This window comes from Camellia sinensis, chromosome 5 (genome assembly GCF_055761805.1).
Source record: "Camellia sinensis isolate YWXY chromosome 5, ASM5576180v1, whole genome shotgun sequence".
In the NCBI taxonomy this organism is placed as follows: Eukaryota; Viridiplantae; Streptophyta; class Magnoliopsida; order Ericales; family Theaceae; genus Camellia; species Camellia sinensis.
In genome coordinates, this window is record NC_138965.1 from 182767734 (window position 1) to 182788533 (window position 20800).

Consider the following 20800-nt stretch of genomic DNA (forward strand, 5'->3'; position numbering starts at 1 on the left):
GTTTTATGTGGTTCGACAATTAGCCTATGTCCACGGACAGATTTACAAATTTCAGAAAGAACAAACAACAGTGGAGGCGGAGACAACATTCTCAACTTAACTCACAGTCACACACACACAACTCTCTCAGACTTCTACGTCTCTGCTGCTACTTCCTAAACCCATCACATGCACTCCTATTTATACACAAAATGGGAGAGCCAAAGTCAAGTTTGGCCACTGCCAACAAGCTTGACGATGGCCAAACTACAAAAATCTAGCTCGGTTGAAAACTCATTTCCAAAATCCGTAGCTCGCTTCTTTTTCTTCAGTTTGCATCCACTATTGTTGACAACTAGGGCTTCCAATCACGCGGAGAATCTGAGCCAATATTCAACAATTCTGTGATCAGTTTCTGTGTTCCTAAACTTTTTTCTTACAATTACTAGTAACAACACATTTTACTCTGTTTTAAACCCTCTAAGGGTCAAATATATTTAAAACTGCAGCTTTTAAACCGATTCTTGTATGCAATGCAGAGTTCTTGCTGGGCAAAGAGGGTTTGACACTAAGAAATGGAGGGCCTATGGACTGTGTTTTGTGGGGAATCCGATTGTTCTTCTGGTAAGGCAGAGCCTTGCACCATTGATTTCATGTTTGTGACACGTCCTTCTTCGTGTATCAACCATGCCATGATTATTTGTTTTGATATATTGCTCGTGGTCGTGTTCTTATTCAATGTCATTTGGAAGAAACCATCAAAGCACTTTCGTGGTGTTACGCGTTTGCAAATGATATCTGCCATTTTCAATGGGGTTTTGGGATTGGTATACTTGATTTTGGGTATTTGGATGTTAGTCGATAAATTAAGGTTGCCCCAGTCTGTTTCACCTCTGCATTTTTGGTTGCTAGTTTTGTCTCAAGGACTAACATGGTTGCCAATGGGCTTAATGATTAGCCTTAGAGGAAAACAATTCCCAAAAGCATCATTGTGGGTTTTGTCAATTCTTGCCTTCTTGTTTACTGCAATTGCTTGTTGTTTATCCCACGTTACCGCCATTTTTATCAAAGAAGTGTCAATTAAGGTAGCTTTGGATATACTGTCCTTTTTAGGGGCAAGTTTGTTGTTGCTATGCATTTACATGGGTTACAAATACGAAGAAATTGATGAGAATCTATGTACCCCCTTAAACAGTGAGGTCAATGGAAGTAGTAAAATTGAGTCTGTTGTCACCGTTACTCCATTTGCGAAAGCTAGGTTTTTCAATAAAATGACCTTTTGGTGGCTGAACCCATTGATGAAAGGGGGAGGGAGAAAACACTTGAGGATGAAGATATACCCAAATTGCGCGAGGAAGATCAAGCACAAGCTTGTTACTTGATATTCACAGAGAAATTCAATGAGCAAAAACAACTCAACCCATCATCCCAACCATCGGTTTTGTAGACAATAGTTTCGTGCCATTGGAAGGAGATATTTATGTCAGGATTGTTTGCACTGCTATCAGTTGTTACTCTATCTACCGGTCCACTTATTCTCAACACCTTCATTGAGGTTGCCGAGGGCAGAGAAAGTTTCAAAAATGAGGGGTATGTGTTGGCCATCTTACTTTTCTTTTCTAAGAGCATTGAGTCCTTAGCACAAAGGCAATGGTATTTCCGAAGCAGACTTATTGGTCTAAAAGTGAGGTCTTTGCTAATAGTAGCCATTTATAAGAAGCAATTAAGACTATCCAATGCTTCGAAAATGATGCACTCGGCCGGTGAGATAATGAACTATGTTTCCACTGATGCTTATCGGATTGGAGAGTTTCTTTTTTGGTTTCATCAAACTTGGACAACGAGCCTCCAGCTCTGTCTTGCCTTAATAATCCTATTCCGCGCAGTCGGGCTTGCGACAATTGCATCCTTGGTGGTGATAATTCTTACTGTGCTTTGCAATGCCCCGCTTGCAAAATTGCAGCATAAGTTCCAGTCTAAGCTCATGGTGGCCCAAGATGATCGGCTCAAGGCTACTTCAGAGGCGGTAGTGAACATGAAAGTGTTGAAACTCTATGCGTGGGAAAGTCATTTCAAGAATGTCATCGAAAACTTGAGGAAAGTGGAATATAAATGGTTATCGGCAGTTCAAATGCATAAAGCATACAATGGCTTTCTCTTCTGGGTATCCCCGGTGTTGGTCTCAACTACCACTTCTGGGGCATGCTATTTTCTCAGAGTGCCTTTGCATGCTAGTAATGTTTTCACATTTGTAGCGACTTTACGACTTGTTCAAGAGCCGGTTAGATGTATTCCTGATGTAATTGGGGTTGTTATTCAAGTGAAAGTTGCATTCGCTAGGATTGTGAAATTTCTCGAGGTGCCTAAGCTAGAGAACACAAATATCAGGCAAAAACGCAACATGGGAATGAAGAGCCACAGCATTTTCATCAATTCTGCTAGTTTTTTGTGGGAAGAGAGTCCGTTAAAGCCCACGCTTAGAAATATTAATTTAGAGGTTCGAGATGGTGAAAAGGTGGCTATATGTGGAGAGGTCGGTTCAGCCAAATCGACTCTTCTGGCTGCAATCCTGGGAGAGGTTCCAAATATCCAGGGAACTGTAAATTCTTGCTGCTCACTTCCTCTCATTCATTCATAGCTATTAAGTACACCTCAACTTCACAACCACTGTACTATTTTTATACTAATCCTGCACTATTCTTTCCCTAAAAGAGGCCATTAGAAAAATAAAACTGAGCAAGGTGTGGAGTTCTATTCTTTCGCTAATTGTTTCCTCATTATGTGTCAATTTGTTGTAGTGTAACTCGCTCCCCCTATCATTAGATTGGAGGAAATTTTGTTGTCGATGACCAATTTGGATCCATTTGCTCTATTTTACAAATTCATGTATACAGGACTATTGCTTATATTTCTCAATCGGCATGGATCCAGACCGGAACAATAAGAGAGAATATTTTATTTGGGTCGGGATTGGATAATGAGAGATACCAGGAAACATTAGAGAATTGTTCCTTGGTGAAGGACCTTGACTTGCTACCCTACGGTGACCTCACTGACATAGGCGAAAGAGGGGTTAACCTTAGCGCTGGTCAGAAGTAGCGGATCCAACTTGCTCGTGCACTACATCAAGATGCTGATATATATCTGTTGGATGACCCATTCAGTGCTGTTGATGCGCACACTTGTTCGAGCCTATTTAATGTAATGTAATTACTTTTTTTTAGTGTAGTGCAATTTATTCTTGTTGGCCACAACAAGCTTATGGAGAAAATTCATTTCATTGTGGCAGGAATATGTTATGGCAGCTCTTTCAACGAAGACGGTCTTACTTGTCACCCACCAAGTGGATTTTCTTCCTGCATTTGAGTTTGTTTTGGTCAGCTTAACTTCTTTGGGTGTTGTCTTTCACACTGTTCTTCGTAAAATTAGTTTTTTTTTTCTTCTTTTTCTTCTTATTCTTGCTGCAATTCGACCATCCAACCACGATGACATAGCCTTAAACTTAAGCCAATTTGCTTACCGATCATTTCTATGAAATGGTGACTGACTCCTTTTTAACGGATTACTTAAGTACAGTTCCAAACTTATACTTGTCTACATCTTTAATGAATCCTAGGACCGCAAGACTTTCTTGTTCTTGAAGTACCTCAAAACCTTCATACTTCCATATAATTTTGATGAATGCTTTTAATGGCTGGTTTGCCCAATGCTTTTTTAGTAGTGTTTTTTTAATAAAAAATTAATCTTTTTTGTGATAAAGTTGCTGCTAAAAAAGTTAACGTGCTTGGAAAATGCTAGAAAAGTTACTTTTTCTTATTGGGAAAGTCTAGTAAGTATGAAGGCTTATATGGAAATATGAAGGTTTCAGGTACAAAAAAATTGAAGTACCTCAAAACCTTCACACTTTTTTCTAATTGTGAAAGTTTGGGAAGTAGGTTTTGATTGCTGAAAAATGAAGTCATACTTCCATATAACTTTTTTGGATCTGTCACAAGTAAATTTTTTGAGGGAACATAATTCATTTAGTGTGTATAGCCAAGTGAATATTCTATTTTCTACTAGAGGTTGTGTCCAAAGGGAACTAGCTGTTCATAACATTGCTAAGTTTCATCACTATTAAGCAATCAGTTGGTAATAATTTCAATTTTTTTGGTTGACAGTTGATGTCGGATGGAGAAATTCTACAAGCAGCTCCTTACCATCAGTTACTGGCTTCAAGTCGAGAATTTCAAGACCTTGTCAATGCACACAAAGAAACTGGTGGCGTTGAAAGGCTTGAAGAGGTATCTTCTTCTCAAAAGTGTGAAACGTCTACCAAAGAGATTAGAAAAACTCATACAGAGGAGAAATCTGAAGGGGACCAGTTGATTAAACAAGAAGAGAGAGAAGTAGGAGGCATCGGTCTTAAGCCTTACATGCAATACTTAAATTAGAACAAAGGCTACTTGCTTTTCTCCACGGCCTCTATCTGCCACCTTGCATTCGTGATTGGTTCAATACTACAAAACTCTTAGATGGCCGCTAATGTTGAAAATCCTAATGTCACCACATTGCGATTGATTGTAGTTTACTTGGTGATTGGATTTACTTCGACACTAATTTTGTATTTTAGATCTCTCTCCATAGTTGCTCTTGGTACGCAATCATCAAAATCTTTGTTTTCACAGCTACTAAACTCCCTTTTTCGTGTGCCTATGTCATTTTACGACTCTACGCCTTTGGGAAGGATACTGAGTTGGGTAAGCATCTCAAAATGTTAAACTTTTTGTGATTGTGTTTTTTTTTTTTTTTTTGGCATTGATATTCATGAAACTAACCCCCTTTCCTCTTCTTTGTTTTCTTATGTTGTTTTTTCATTTTTTATGTAGGTTTCAGCTGATTTGAGTATTGTTGATCCTGATGTTCCCTTTAGCTTTGTCTACAGTTTTTCGTCTACCATAAATACCTATGCTAATCTTGCTGTCTTGGCTGTTGTTACCTGGCAAGTCCTGTTCATCTCCATACCAATGATTTATTTGGCAATTCTCTTGCAGGTAATCTTGGGAGATATAATACCCTTTTTTTTTTCTTTTTTCTTTTTTGATGATTGAGAACTCGGCCTAGGCAGGATCCTTTGGACGAATGACGCTGGGTGTGTAAACTCGAGATTTAGAAGTCAGCCCCTAAGACTATGAACCAGGCAAACGAGACAGGAAATCGAACCTCAGACTTCCTAGAAGCCAACACCTAAGACTGTGAACTTGGGTGATTGACTTTCCAAGCCTAAAAAGTACGGACTCTTCTAAGAAGGTAACGTGTCGTGTCTGACACAATATTGGATACCGACACGACACTCGTTAGACACTTCTGAACACTTAGATATACATGAAACACATTATAAATTTGAATTGGAATCTAAAGATTAAACAATAACAGCGTAAATTTATATGTGTTTTTCATTTTTAAATTTATTATATTTGACTTAAATATTCATATATTTGACCTATAATAGTTATTTATCTTTGACATATAATAAATATATAAAATTATATATTTTGCACGTGTCTCCTAAGTGTCATGTCTCCCATTTTTCGAAAACTTCCATGTTGGTATATCAATGTCTGTCACGTGTCCGTATTTGTGTTTTTTAGATCCGAGCTACCCCTAGGAGTTAGGAGATATATGACAATTAGATATGAAGTGAAATTTAGCAAAAACACGTGGACAAACAGAGATTTTGGAATTGTTTGGAAATAGGTGAAATCAAATTAGGTAAGTAATTGAGGTGGGGAAGTCCTTGTATATGTGTTTGTAGAATAGGTAAATATGTAAAAGCATAGCTTGTCATAGTGATATTTTTCACCAATACGTATGTTAACATTATATTTGACATTATATTTGCTTGAAGTAAGTATGCATCAAATTGGAACTATGTAAGTTTCAACTATTTTGTGACTACAAGGTTCTGGGGAATCCTGTTGGATCCATGGAAAAAAATAAAATTAATGTTGCATATAACTTTTTTTAATTTTTATTTTATATAAATCAGATGGTTTGCATTAAATATGATTAAAATGGTAAAATGGCATTGATTATTGACAACAGAGATACTACTTTAGCGCCGCAAAAGAATTGATGCGAATCAATGGCACAACAAAGTCTTCTGTGGCAAACCATCTTGCTGAATCTGTAGCAGGATTGATGACGATAAGAGCTTTTGGGGAGCAGGAACGATTCTTCGTAAAGAATCTTGACCTCATTGATATAAATGCCAGCCCATTTTTCCACTGTTTTGCAGCAAATGAGTGGTTGATCGAACGGCTTGGAGTACTTAGTGCAGTTGTTCTCTCCTCATCAGCACTCTGCATGGTTTTGCTTCCTCGTAGAACTTTCAGCTCTGGTGGGTGGTACTTTTCTAATTTTTTATTTTTATTTTTGTTTTATATATAGTTATTATTGCTATATCCCAAGCAAATTAGAGTTCATTTGAAAACAAAAAGTTATTTAGGGTATGTTTGGTTACATTTATATTTATGGTTTTCTTTTTAACATTTAAAAAAAAAATTGAAAATTGGAAACAAAAACTAGTTTGGCATCTATTTTTGTTTTCAAAACTTCACAAAATGTACTAAATTCTTGTTTTAAAATAAGAAGTTAATTTTACTTGTTCAGAAGGAAAAAAAAAAATTCATTTGTTCGTCCTGCGTTCATTGCCACCGGCCACCACCCATCACTCATCACCCCCACCGGCCACCCCCACCTCTAGCCACCGTCACCAGTGAGGCCCTTTGACAACCACCACCTCCTGCAGCTGGAAACTACCTCTAGCCTCTGCCAACCACTTCCCACAGGCAACAACCACCTTTGATCACCTTCTCTTGATGAAAATCACCTTTAACCACCACCTCCAGCCACCGCCACCACCTCCTACTAGTGGAAACCTTCTCTTGGCATAAATGTTTCCAAACAACACATTAGGGTACTGTTTTATACTTTAATTTTTCAAAAAATTTGCAAACTATTAACCTAAATGAAAACTGTTAACTTAAATAAACACGTCTGACAACGGATTTCGCTTCCCCCCAAAAAAATGTAAATAATTTTTCAAAATTTACAGTGCTGCTCTTTTCATAAGCTGGAAGTGATGGAACTATAATCCACTAATGATTCCTTTTATATGGAATTTCTCATTACCTCATCTTATTTGCAGGATTTGTTGGAATGACATTGTCCTATGGTCTCTCATTAAACATGTCCCTTGTTTTCTCCATTCAAAACCAGTGTACTCTAGCAAACCTCATTATCTCTGTAGAAAGGCTCAACCAATACATGCACATTCCAAGTGAAGCACCTGAAGTGATCGAAGCGAATCGCCTCCCAGCCAACTGGCCAATAGTTGGTAAAGTCGAGATTCAAGATTTGAAGGTAATTTTTTTTGTGTACATTAACATTAAATCCGACAAATTCTTAACGTCCCAACTGAGAAAATCTGATATTGAAACAGATCAGGTATAGGCCTGATGCGCCAATCATTCTTCGTGGAATAACTTGCACATTTAAAGGAGGGCACAAAATTGGTATCGTTGGAAGGACTGGCAGTGGGAAGTCTACACTGATCGGTTCTTTGTTTCGTCTGGTGGAGCCTGCAGGGGGCAAGATTGTCATAGATGAGATTGATATTTCTACCCTCGGACTTCATGATTTGAGGTCGCGGTTTGGGATTATACCTTAGGATCCTGCTCTTTTTAATGGGACTGTGAGATATAATTTGGATCCATTGGGTCAGCATACTGATCAGGAAATATGAGAGTAATACATCAATCCCTCTTGTTTATTCAAATTAGTTTTTCAATTTGCTTAAATATGTGATTGTTTTTACTGTTTTAACAGGTTCTTGGAAAATGCCAACTTGGAGAGGTTGTTCAGGAGAAAGAAGCGAGCTTGGACTCGATGGGTAAGAAGCCAAAGATTTTTACTCTCCATTTACCAGGAATTATTGCCTTGTTTTCTGTTTCTCATTTTGTGCTTTTGTTTTTAAATTTTTTGGTAACAAAAAAAAAAAAGAAAAAAAAGAGGGTGTTTTCTTTTGTTTTTAGGACTGATTCACTCCTTCCTCCCTCTCCCACCACCTTTGGCCACTCTATCCACGGTCGACCACCAAATAAATAATTATATGGGTCCCACTTGGGTGGACCAATCCCTTTTTTTTTTGGGTGAATAGGCGGACCAATCCCAAAACTTTTGTCCCACCAGCAGATCATGGAGGGTCAGGTCAGCTCTGTCCATGTCATGACTATCGATTTTATTAGTTTGAGTGCATTATGCCACTATGCTGAGTTTGTTATACATTTCCTAGTAAACTATGAAGCACAAATACTTCAAAAAAGGTGTCGTACGAGTATCAGATACGTATTGGATACAGATACGCGTTTGATACGGTGGGATACATATTGAATATGACAAATAAGTATCCGATTTTAAATTTTTTTTTCTTTTTTTTTTTTAAATTTTGGATACAATAAGGATATGGCAGGATATGTGAGGGATACACCAAATAAGTATTTAAATTTTTTTTTTTATATTTTAATATGCCAAATAAGTAGGATGATGACCTCATTTTTATACCCCTTTCTCATTTCAGTTGTGCAGGATGGTTCAAATTCGAGCATGGGACAAAGGCAATTGTTTTGTTTGGGCCATGCCCTCTTGAGGAGAAGCAAGATATTGGTGCTTGATGAAGTGACTGCCTCAATTGACAACGCAACAAACTTAATTTTGCAGAGAAACATTAGGATCGAATTTGCTGATTGCACTATGATTACAGTAGCCCATAGAATACCAACCGTCATGGATAGCACCATGGTTCTGGCCATCAACGATGGTTATTTAGTAAATTTTGTTCCTTTCTTCCTCACCCAATAGTGGTTCTTGCAAATTCTGAAGCAAAGTGCTTTGATTAATTTTTTCCAGGAAAATTGGTAGAGTATGACGAGCCATTAAAGCTGATGAAGCGAGAAAATTCACTGTTTGGGCAACTTGTGAAGGAATACTGGTCTTATTATCAGTCTACAGAGTCACATTGAAGCTTATAGTAATGTCATATGTTTCATAATGGGGATTTTGCAACCCCATAGAAATGGAGAAGATTAGAGACTGGAAATACCTAATCCATGCTATGTATCGCCCCGTGCCCATTTTTCAAAAGGCAATAATGATCGAGAGTGCTTTTATTAAAATATCTTGAGAGCAAGAACTTTTACAACTATAAATTTAAGAAGGATGAGGTGCACACACTATGCATGTGTAATTATATATAAATTTATGGGTTGATTTTGAAAATTAATTAGAAGTTATTGTGAATAAGTGTCAAAACAACATTATTGCTAGTTTAATTTTCTTAACTCTATTCTAAGGGCATCTATTAACATGTTTGAAATGGTTGTACATTATTTATAAAGCATGTATTGTAAAAAATCTTTAATCATTGTAAATTTTGTTCACGAATGTTCTTTAGCCTTGCACCATTGATTTCATGTTTGTCACACGGCCTTCTTCGTGTATCAACCACGCCACGATTATTTGTTTTGATGTATTGCTCGTGGTCATGTTCTTATTCAATGTCATTCTAAAGAAACCATCAAAGCACTTTCGTGGCGTTATGCGTTTGCAAATTATATCTATCATTCTCAATGGAGTTTTGGGATTGGTATACTTGATTTTGGGTATTTGGATGTTAGTTGATAAATTAAGGTTGTCCGGGTCTGTTTTACCTCTCCATTGGTGGTTGCTAGTTTTGTTTCAAGGACTAACATGGTTGCCAATGGGCTTAATGATTAGCCTTAGAGGAAAACATTTCCCAAAAGCATCATTGTGGGTTTTGACAATTCTTGCCTTCTTGTTTACTACAATTGCTTGTTGTTTATCCCTTGTCACCACCATTTTTATCAAAGAAGTGTCAATTAAGGTAGCTTTGAATGTACTGTCCCCTTTTTAGGGGCAAGTTTATTGTTGCTACACACTTACAAGGGTTACAAATATGAAGAAATTGATGAAAATCTATGTACCTCCTTGAATAGTGAGGTCAATGGAAGTAGTAAAACTGAGTCTGTTGTCACCATTACTTCATTTGTGAAAGCTAGGTTTTTCAATAAAATGGCCTTTTGGTGGCTAAACCCACTGATGAAAACAGGGAGGGAGAAAACACTTGAGGATGAAGATATACCCAAATTGCGCGAGGAAGATCAAGCACAAGCATGTTACTCACTATTCATAGAGAAATTCAATGAGAAAAAATAACTCGACCCATCATCCCAACCATCGTTTTTGTGGACAATAGTTTCATGCAATTGGAAGGAGATTTTGATGTCGGGATTGTTCACGCTGCTAACAGTCGTTACTCTATCTACTGGTCCATTTATTCTCAACACGTTCATTGAGGTTGCTGAGGGCAAAGAAAGTTTTAAAAATGAGGGATATGTGTTGGCCATCTTACTTTCCTTTTCAAAGAGCGTTGAGTCCTTAGCACAAAGGCAATGGTATTTCCGAAGCAAACTTGTCGGTCTAAAGTGAGGTCTTTGCTAACAGCAGCCATTTATAAGAAGCAATTAAGACTATCCAATGCTGCGAAAATGATGCACTCGGCCGGTGAGATAATGAACTCTATTTCCACTTATGCTTATCGGATTGGAGAGTTTCCTTTTTGGTTTCATCAAACTTGGACAATGAGCCTCCAGCTATGTCTAGCCGTAATAATCCTATTCCGTGCAGTGGGCTCGCAACAATCGCATCGTTGGTGGTGATAATTCTTACTGTGCTTTCATCTCACCTCAGCTTATTAACCAATTTGTTACTAATTTTTCATTTTAATTATACCCTGCAGACCCTGTCTCTCTCTCACTCACCTCTCTGTTGTACTTCTATTATTTTTCACTTGTATGCTCTTTCTCATTACTCAACCGCAGATCTCGTTGCAGCTCTTCGTTGTTGATAGATTCACCAAGGATTTGCCAAATTTCATTGCAGGTAGTTTGTTTATGTGTGCGACTTGAGCTAATCAGAGTGTTAATCATGATATAGAAATCATTTATTGAAATAATATTAATTGAAGACTTCCTTGTTTGGCACTGTTGGTTTAAGTTTCAAGTTGGTTTATAGTATTAATCCAAGACTTTTATACATGTATTTTGTGAATTATGTAGTTTATATTCTTCATTAAGGATAGTATAGTCCCTTAGGTTGTTAGGGTTTGATTATGGTTTAACTCTATTAGATTATATATTTGTACTTGTTTTTCTGATTAGCACAGCGAATAGACATCTCAAGTTCATACTGTTTTGCAAAGTTAGACTCAAGGTACATACTTTTCAAATAGTCCCAAACTTGTTTAGAAGTAGAATACTTTGAAAAATTCACACCAATGGTAGTTTGAATTGAATTATAAAACCAAGTAAGAATTTGTGCATTTTCCTTATCCCATTTAGCAACATCAGCCTCAATTTCTTGAGATTCTATAGGTCTAATAGTCACACCAATCACATAGTTCCACATGCATTTACCCATTATAAAATTTTTCATTACATGAGACCAATAAGAGTAATTGGTACCATCTAACTTAGTGGTGATAGCTTGTAATTTATCATCATCCATAATACTATAATTAAGCAACACAGTAAAACCGAAGCACAGTGACTAATCAAAGTTGCTACTGCTATAATTACCCAACCAATTGGGTCAAACTTATAATAACCTTTATCACCACAAATATCAATCAAGAGAACCAAGGCAGAGTAGAGAGTGTGAGACTGATCCTAAAATCAAAAGTCAATTTCAGAGACAGACAGAAAGGCTAATTTCAGACCTTGCTTTGATCGTGTGAACTAGAGGAAGAGAGAGAGAGAAAGGTCACCAATCCAAGCCACGCAGAGGAATTATAGAGGGCTGCGATGAGGGGCATCGATCGAACCAGATGAGGGGCTGCGATGGTCGATGATGACCTAGGGTTCCGACGCAATCGGATGAATACGTAACCTAGGGCTCAAAACCAGTAACCAACAAAAGCCAAGTGCAACGAAAAGAATAAAGACCACAGAGAACTTCAGTGAAGGCCTTGCAAAGAGAAAGAAAGGGGCTGCGATGGTCGATGATGACTTGCGAAGGTATGCTAACATCTGAGTCGTGGCTCTGATACCATGATAACAAACTTGTCTATATTATTGTTGAATGATCAATCAAAACAAGTACAAATATACAATCTAATAGAGTTAAACCCTAATCAAACCCTAACAACCTAAAGGACTATACTATCCTTAATGAAGAATATAAACTACATAATTCAATCTTGCTGAAGAAGTGTATATGTGCCCTCCACTAGGTCTCTCTCACCCTCCTAATGTTGTTTGTCATCTTCGCCGTGCTCTATATGGTCTCAAGCAGTCTCCTCATGCTTGGTATGCGCGATTTCACTCTATTGCACTTCAGCTTGGTTTTCACCCTAGTCATCATGATTGTGCTCTCTTTGTTCGGCGCACTTCTGTTGGCCTTGTTCTTCTTCTCTTATATGTGGATGATATGATCATCACTGGCTCTGATTATAGTACTATTGAGGAGGTTAAGCATCAGTTGTTTCAGGAGTTCGAGATGAAGGATTTAGGATCTTTTCGATATTTTCTTGGCATTAAGGTTGCTACTTCTCTTACTGGGTATCTTCTCTCTCAGACTAAGTATGCCCATGATATTCTTTCTCGTGCCAATCTCACTGATGACAAAATTGTCGACACTCCTCTTGAGTTGCATGCTAAGTTTTCTGCTTCTGATGGCGTTCCTCTTGAGGATCTCACTTTGTACCGCGAGTTGGTTGGGTGCCTTGTTTATCTCACTGTTACTCGTCTGGATATCTCCTATGCTGTGCACATTCTCAGTCAGTTTGTTTCTGCTCCTCGTTCCACACACTGGGTTGCCTTACTCCGTACTCTGCGCTACCTTCGTGGCACTTTGCTACAATGTTTGCTTTTATTTGCCTCTTCGGACTTGACTTTTCATGCCTATGCTGACGCTGATTGGGCAGGTGACATCTCTGATCGCAAATCTACTTCTAGTCTTTGTGTTTTCCTCGGCGATTCTCTCATATCTTGGAAGAGTAAGAAACAGTCTGTTGTTGCTCGTTCCACAGCTGAGGCTGAGTATCATGCCATGACTCATGCTACTTCCAAGATTGTTTGGCTTCGGTGGCTTCTTTCTGATATGGGTGTCTCTCTTTCTGATCCGACTCTGTTGTATTGTGATAATCAGAGTGCTGTCCAAATTGCCCATAATTCAGTCTTCCATGAGCGAACCAAGCATGTTGAAATAGATTGTCACTCTGTCAGACAGTATTTTCAAGTTGGCACTATTACTCTCCCTTTTCTTCCCTCCTCTCTTCAGTTGGCCGAATTTTTTATGAAGACTCATACTGTTGCTCGTTTTCGTTTTCTTCTTGGCAAACTTTCGATGCTTTCTGCGCTCGCATCCTCAGTTTGAGAGGGGGTGTGAATTATGTAGTTTATATTCTTCATTAAGCATAGTATAGTCCTTTAGGTTGTTAGGGTTTAACTCTATTAGATTATATATTTGTAGTTGTTTTGATTGATCATTCAACAATAATATAGACAAGTTTGTTATCATATTTAAGCTTGTGAGTTTGGGAATAATTAAAAACTTATAGCCTGTGTAGCTATAGATTTTAGCTTAAACTGCTTAGTATTTGTATATCCTAAAATAACTATTTCACTGGAATAGCCCTGAGATTTGTTTGAAATAACAATTGCCCCTTGTAGTTTTGGAAATTATATCCCGCCTTGTGAAGTTTATAATTTCATAACAAACGGCCTCTTTTATCAATAAATCAACAAGTCAATTAACAGTTTTTAATGATATCAGAAATATATTTCAATTTTATAATTCAACTAATTTTATTATTGTATATGAGAACAATTAAAATTTTCATTTTGTCAATTAATTTTGCTAAATAAAAAATTCTTACAACGGGGTATCTGTAATTTTCCAAATTACAAATTATAAGGGGCAATCTGTATTTTAAGTAAGCCTCGGGGGGTATATTTCTAATTCACCCTATTACTAGGCAATACTGATTGGTTCTTAGTTGGAAGAATATTAGACATGTATATAATGCATAATATATATGACATTTATTTTATTTACTTACTCTTCTAGTCTCTACTGCAAAACTGTCCTAGCATAAATATTGTCAAAACTAAGTTTAGCAACAAAATGGAAGTGGATTTTATTGAAAAATTTAGAATAAGGTAAATCATCAAAGACTGTTGGGATTGGAAGGAACATTGAGTTCCATCATTTTGATTGATGATTAAGTTGAAATTTACAAAGAGCAAATTGTTGTATGATAATTCTTTTATTAATTTGTTGTTAATGTGAATAGATAATGGTTTTATCTTTTATGTAGTAAACTAGCATTAGTTTATTTTCCATTCTTGAATTGGAATCTCATAGCTTATATCAATTGGTAAAAAAAATATTATGCATGTCTTGTTTCGCAGAGATGAAGTGGAAGTTCTGTCCCTGAGTGCACAGTTAGAGGGAAGGGTGAAAATTGATGAGATCAACAAGAAAAATTCTTGCATTTTCAATTCAGGATGTGCTAAATACACCCAAAAAAATTCTCTCCACATCCATCAATTCGGGATGGTTGTTTGGGCTAGTAAGAGTGTCACCGTAGAGGTTGGTGGTAGTGGTGGCTTTCAAGTGGGAAGTGTTGGAACCACTGATAGTTTTGATAATCTTGGGGTAGACTGGATATTGTGTGGAACGGTTTATACTTGTTTGATTGAAGCGATTACGTGGCATTAAATTACTAGTTATTGTAAGTTTGGTGTAGTTTATATTCTGACATTCCTGAACATTTCCTTTAATAAAAAGATTAGCATCATCAGCAACGAAAATATGGGAGAAGAGTGGGTAAGATCTCTTAATTTTGAACAAGAAATTGTGTTGTTGAAAACAATTTAGAAGGCACATTGGCAACAAGCAGAAAAAAGTATGGGGACAAAGAGTCTCCTTGACGAAGACCTCTGGAGGGAAGTAAAGAAGCTTACTTTTCTCAATTAGCAAACACCAAGTAGGAAACTGTTGAGACACTCCACGTAACCCATTGCACCAGAGCTTCTTCTTTGTTCCTGGGGCCAGAGCTTTGAAGCAATTGGAAAAGAAACCTGAATTTGCACATTGATGTCTTCATTCAAATTGAACCAAACTCCACTGCTATCATTCACCCTGATTAAATGATTCTGTTGGCATCTCTAGGTTACAACTGCATGAAAGAAAGGTCATACTTGAGCCATCAGAGCCGAGAGCATTGATGAAAAAACATTTCTTGCCTTTTCATAAGAGTCTCCTTTCAAATTTCAGCATCTCTTGGGCTTGAAGGTTAGATTCCATAGAGGGTTGAAGCTGAATATCAACGAACTGAGATTTTATATTAGCAACTTTAATCTTGTTATTTCCAAAAGTCATCTCAATTCCACATTTACGGCTGCTCTGACACCTTTTGAGCTTTTGAGAAATCTTAAATATAAGGAAACTAGCTTGAATGGCTTGCCACTTGGATTGAACAACATCCCTGCATTCAGAATTAGTTGACTAAATACTTTCAAATTTAAATAGTCTAGTCAAGAGACTTTTTTCAGGGGAATACTTATGTTGAATAGACTTAAGTAGAGGTGTTGGATATGAGTGTACATATTTAGAGGTCGAATCCATCAAACCTCAAATTTAAAGGTACTTAGACTCTGGAAAAAAAGTTCATATTTTTATATTTTATCTATTATGTAAAATAAAATAGTATTATATGTAATATACATTGACAAAAAGGTATTTTACTCATTTTATAACAATTTTATGACACGCACATATATATATATATATATATATAATAGTGTTATCTATAAATATATAAGGAGTGTCCAATGAGAAGTTTCATAACCATATCCCACATTTTTATCTAAGTGTCGAGTGTTTGACATGGGTATTTAATTTATTTTGAGAGGTCCATGTAACGTAACATGGGGGTATACTACAGAACAATAGAAGGGGACAGTCATTAGAGCCACGACATACCTCATGATATACCTAGCATATGGGAAAAAAAGTTGTCTCCACCCAACTATAGCAAAAGCACGATCTAGTTATTCCCGAATATTATCCTTCTCATTATTTTATTTTATTTTATTTTATATTTTACCATGTATATAAGGGCCCTTGAACATGTCCATAAAAGCACAATGCAAGTAAGAGCTTTTGAAAATGTTCAGTCTGTCCTTGCATTTCCTGCACCGAGCCATCTTCATTGAGATCACCCAAACATAGCGAAGGGTGTTGATTCTCAGCCGCAAAACCTCTAAGATAGTCCCAGAACTTCATAGTTTGGTTCAAAGCATATTTTTGTTAGGCAAGGTTCATGATTTCCTTCTTGTGTAACCCTTTGTTTTAAATAGATATTATTTCCTCCTTTATGCCCTTCTAATAAACAGTTTCCTTGTTTTTTAAGTAATACAGTTGCAGGAGGGAAACCGTAGCTAGGATTTAATGAGTGGTGCATCAATCTCTGGTGGCATACGAACGGCTTTCTCCTACTATGTATAGCAAATACGAAATTATGACTACCATCATTATCTCTGCTTTCTTGAACTTCTCCCAAACATGCAGAAGGCTGCATTTGCTCTCCGTCCTTTCAATGTTGAAACAGCAAGAGCCATGGATATTGTTTCCAATCCCAAAATCGGCCTTATGTGCCTCCTCTGGTGGCAAAAAGCTATAGACAGGATATTTGCCAACAAATTAATTGAGCACCCAATAGCTCAAGCCCTGTCATCAGTAATATATGAGCATAAAATCAACAAGGGCTGGCTGACGTGATCCATTGAAGCTCGAATGAATGATGCAAAAAGAGAGGTTATTGAAATCCCAGAAACTATTGAAGAGTTGGAGCAGTACGCTGAGGACACTGTTTCAACTATCTTGTACATGATTCTTCAAGCAGGTGGTATCAAGTCCACTGCTGCAGATCATGCAGCTTCACATATTGGCAAGGCTAGTGGCCTTCTTTTGCTGCTTAAGTCGTTGCCGTACCATGCCAGCCACAACCGTTAGTTTTCTTACATACCTGCTAAAGTGGCAGCCAAACACGGGTTGTTGGTTAACCAGGGAGACCAAATAGAGATTTGCGTGGACTCTCGCGAGCGTTTGTGTGATGCTATTTTTGAGATGGCATCTGTAGCTAATTCGCATCTCCAGAAAGCTCATGAATTAGCTGGAACAGTGCCTGAGGAAGCTCGTCCAGTACTTTTGCCGGCTGTGCCTACCTAGGTTCTTTTGGATTCTCTGAGACGTGCACATTTTGATGTGTTCGATTGAAGATTGGCACGAGGGATTCTAGGTATTCCTCCTTTGTGGTACCAGTTGAAACTAAAGTGGAAACTACTGCAAGTTTGTTCTGTTTTTTTTCCAATTGGTTGGCAGAGTTCAATAGAAATTTTAAATTGTTAAAAATGTTATGAAAAGTAGAGAGACTGTATATTGGATTGAATGAATAATACAATAGGAGAAGTCTATATATATAAGTAGAAAGGAAACCTAGATAGGTATAGAAAAGGATAGAGATAAGACTAGAAGGAGATAGAGATATAGAAAGATACAATACAAATAGATAAGATACATCTATAATAATATACAGCTAACACCCCCCCTCAAGTTCCAGGTGGTAAGTCAGATATCAACTTGAGCTTGGAGAGGAGATTAGAGAAGTGGCCTGGAAGATGAGCTTTGGTAAAGAGGTCGGCAGTCTAATCAGCAGAAGTAACAAAGAGAAGACGAACATGGCCACTAGTAACATGCTGTCGTATGAAGTGGTAATCAATCTCTATATGCATGGTGCGATCATGGAAGACATTGTTATAGGAATCTGAATAGCACTTTGATTCTCACAATAAAGATTGGTGGCAGCGGAATGAGAAACACCCATGTCAGAAAGAAGCCAGCGAAGCCACACAAGCTCCTGAGTAGTGTCAGCAAGAGCACGATACTCAGCCTCGGTACTAGAACGAGCAACAAGGGTTTGCTTCTTGCTACGCCAGGAAATGAGAGAGTTGCCCAAGAAGAAGCAGAACCTAGTAGTGGAACGACAATCAGTAGAATCCCTTGCCCAATTGGCATCAGAAAAGGCATATAGCTATAGAGAAGAGTAAGGGGAGTAGTGAAGACCTTGACATAAAGTTCCTTTGAGATAGCGCAAAATGCGAACCAGAGCAGCATAGTGTGGAGAGCGAGCAGAAGTCATAAATTGACTAACAATGTGAACAGCATAAGCAACATCTGGACAAGTTACTGTGAGATAGACAAGACCATCAACTAGCTGACGATATAAAGTGGCATCTGACAATAGGGGGCCATCAAGAGGTGTAAACGAGTCTGAGGATCAACTGGAGTAGTGACAGTCTTGCAATCGGTAAGGCTAGCACGAGCCAAGAGATTAGAAAGAAAATAACCAGAGGAATCTTGAGAAATTTCCAAGCTAAGGCAGTAGCTAAGTGCACTCAAATCTTTCATCTCAAACTGGCGATGAAGAAACTGTTTGAGACTAGAAATACCCACTGTGTCATCTCCAGTGATAATCATATCATCCACATAGAGAAGAAGGAGAATAATAGCGCGCTCTATCTTACAAATAAACAAGACAGAATCATGGGCACTGGAAGAAAAACCAAAGTCACGAATGGTAAAGCTAAACTTGGCAAACTAGGCACGTGGAGCTTGTTTCAAACCATACAAAGCACGGCAGAATTTGCAAACCTTGTTTGAAGGAACAGAAGAACCAGGGAGGGGTTACATTTAAACTTCCTCAGTGAGATCACCATTGAGAAATGCATTCTTGACATCCATCTGAGAAAAGTGCCAGTGGCAAGCAGCAGCAATGGCAAGTAAGCTGCGAACTGAAGTAAGACGGGCAACAGAAGCAAATCTTTCCTCATAGTCAATCCCATATTCTTGACTAAATCCCCGGGCGACAAGGCGAGCTTTGTAACGCTTAATGGAACCATCATAATGAGTTTTGATCTTGTAAACTCATTTGCAACTAACAGTATGCTTTCCAGGAGAAAGATCAACCACATCCCAGGTATGATTTTGATCGAAAGCCTACAGTTCATCAGTCATAGCTTGTTGCCAAAGAGGGTTAGAAGAAGCTTCTTGATAAGAAATAGGTTCATGAGAGCAAAAGGCAGTGGAACCAACAATATAATCACGGAGAAGAATAGAAGGTTGCCTTACCCATGTAAAATGACGCTCAGGTGGAGGAGGAACCTCAATGGAAAATGGTTCCGCAGGAACCTCCACCGGAGTTAGAGAAGGCGTAGGGCCATCAGCTGACATAGGATCCTCAGGATGGACGATAGGCGTTGGTGGTTGTGGAAGCATGGGGCCAGAATCTACATCAAAGTCATCAGAAAACAGATCTATAGAAATATCAGTGAAGACTGGTGAGTGGGTGGACGGCGGTAGGTGAAACTTAGAAAGAGTAGAGAACATTTCGTATTTCCCGTCGGCTGACGCGGAAGCTGGTGGACAAGCCGACGGCAAGGCGGCTGAGGGGCTGGGGCAGAAGCTGAGGTCGGCTGATGTGGAAGTCGATGGGCAAGCCGACGTCGGAGCGACTGAGACTCTGGTGTGGAAATGCGGCTGAGGTGGAAGCCGATGGGCAAGCCGAGGGAAGTCGGCTGAGACAGCGCATGCTGGAGCGTGCTGAGAGTGGAGGCGGCATCAACCGATGCGCTTGTCTTTGGAAGGTGCGTGAGGGCGCATGGTAACTCCGATGGAGGTGAATTTGGTGGCATTGAATTCGTCGTGAAGAGACGAAGATGTAGGTATAGTCCAAATGTTGAAACAGGAATGGACTAGATATGCAGAAACCAGCAGAAACGGACAGAGGACAGAAACAAGCTGTCAAAGAAAAAAAATGGGAGAAAAAAAAGGCTAGGAAAGAACCCTAGGCTTTGATACCATGTTATAAAAAATAGAGAGACTGTATAATATTGAATTGAATGAATAATACAATAGGAGAAACCTGTATATATAGACAGAAAGAAAACCTAGATAGGCACAGAAAAGAATAGAGATAAGACTAGAAGGAGATAGAGATAGAGAGAGATACAATACAAATAGATAAGATACATCTATAATAATATACAGCTAACAAAAAATAAATGGGTTTGTCATTTTCTTTGAACGCATTCTTTGACCTCTCAAGACCACTTATGTGTGTTCTTGATATTAGCATGCATGGAATGGTCTTGAGAACTTTTAGAAGCGATTAATGTGTAGTGGGAAATTTCGATTTTTGCAATTTACTAACTGGTAAGCATATGAATAAGAAATTTTGCGTCAGAGAGATCATTGTATTTTTCTGGTTGATTATCTGCATGCTTGTTGATATTCCAAGTGAATCTAATTCTCTATGTTCAGTGCCAGCCCGGGCATGGGCCAACAAGGCCATGCCTAGAGCCTCTCAAAATAGACCTAAAAAAAGGGAGCCTTTTTTATTATCATTTAGTGTAATATATTAGGTATATTTTAAGTTTAAAAAAAAAATTAAAGAAGACCCAAACTAACTTAAAATAAATTGACCCATTAAAAAATTGAAAGGCTCATTCAAAAAAATTAACATTGTTATCCATTGAAAATAGACCCAAAAAAAGGATCCCTCCTATTATAGTTTATTGTAATATATTAGGTATATTTTAAATCCAAAAAAAAAAAAATTAAGGAAGACCCAAACTAA

General features: G+C 38.0%; 2 pseudogenes across 1 annotated transcript; both read left to right on the forward strand.

Annotated features, from left to right (window-relative positions):
• Positions 1-545: 545 nt before the first annotated feature.
• LOC114264649 (ABC transporter C family member 10-like) lies at positions 546-9364 on the forward strand (annotated as a pseudogene). The gene is made up of 11 exons (XR_014330663.1): positions 546-2579; positions 2861-3180; positions 3269-3355; positions 4140-4718; positions 4848-5012; positions 6064-6358; positions 7169-7383; positions 7463-7764; positions 7839-7912; positions 8600-8839; positions 8929-9364. The product of XR_014330663.1 is annotated as an ABC transporter C family member 10-like (transcript).
• A 7190-nt stretch (positions 9365-16554) lies between these two features.
• LOC114264657 (uncharacterized) lies at positions 16555-17514 on the forward strand (annotated as a pseudogene).
• Positions 17515-20800: the final 3286 nt, after the last annotated feature.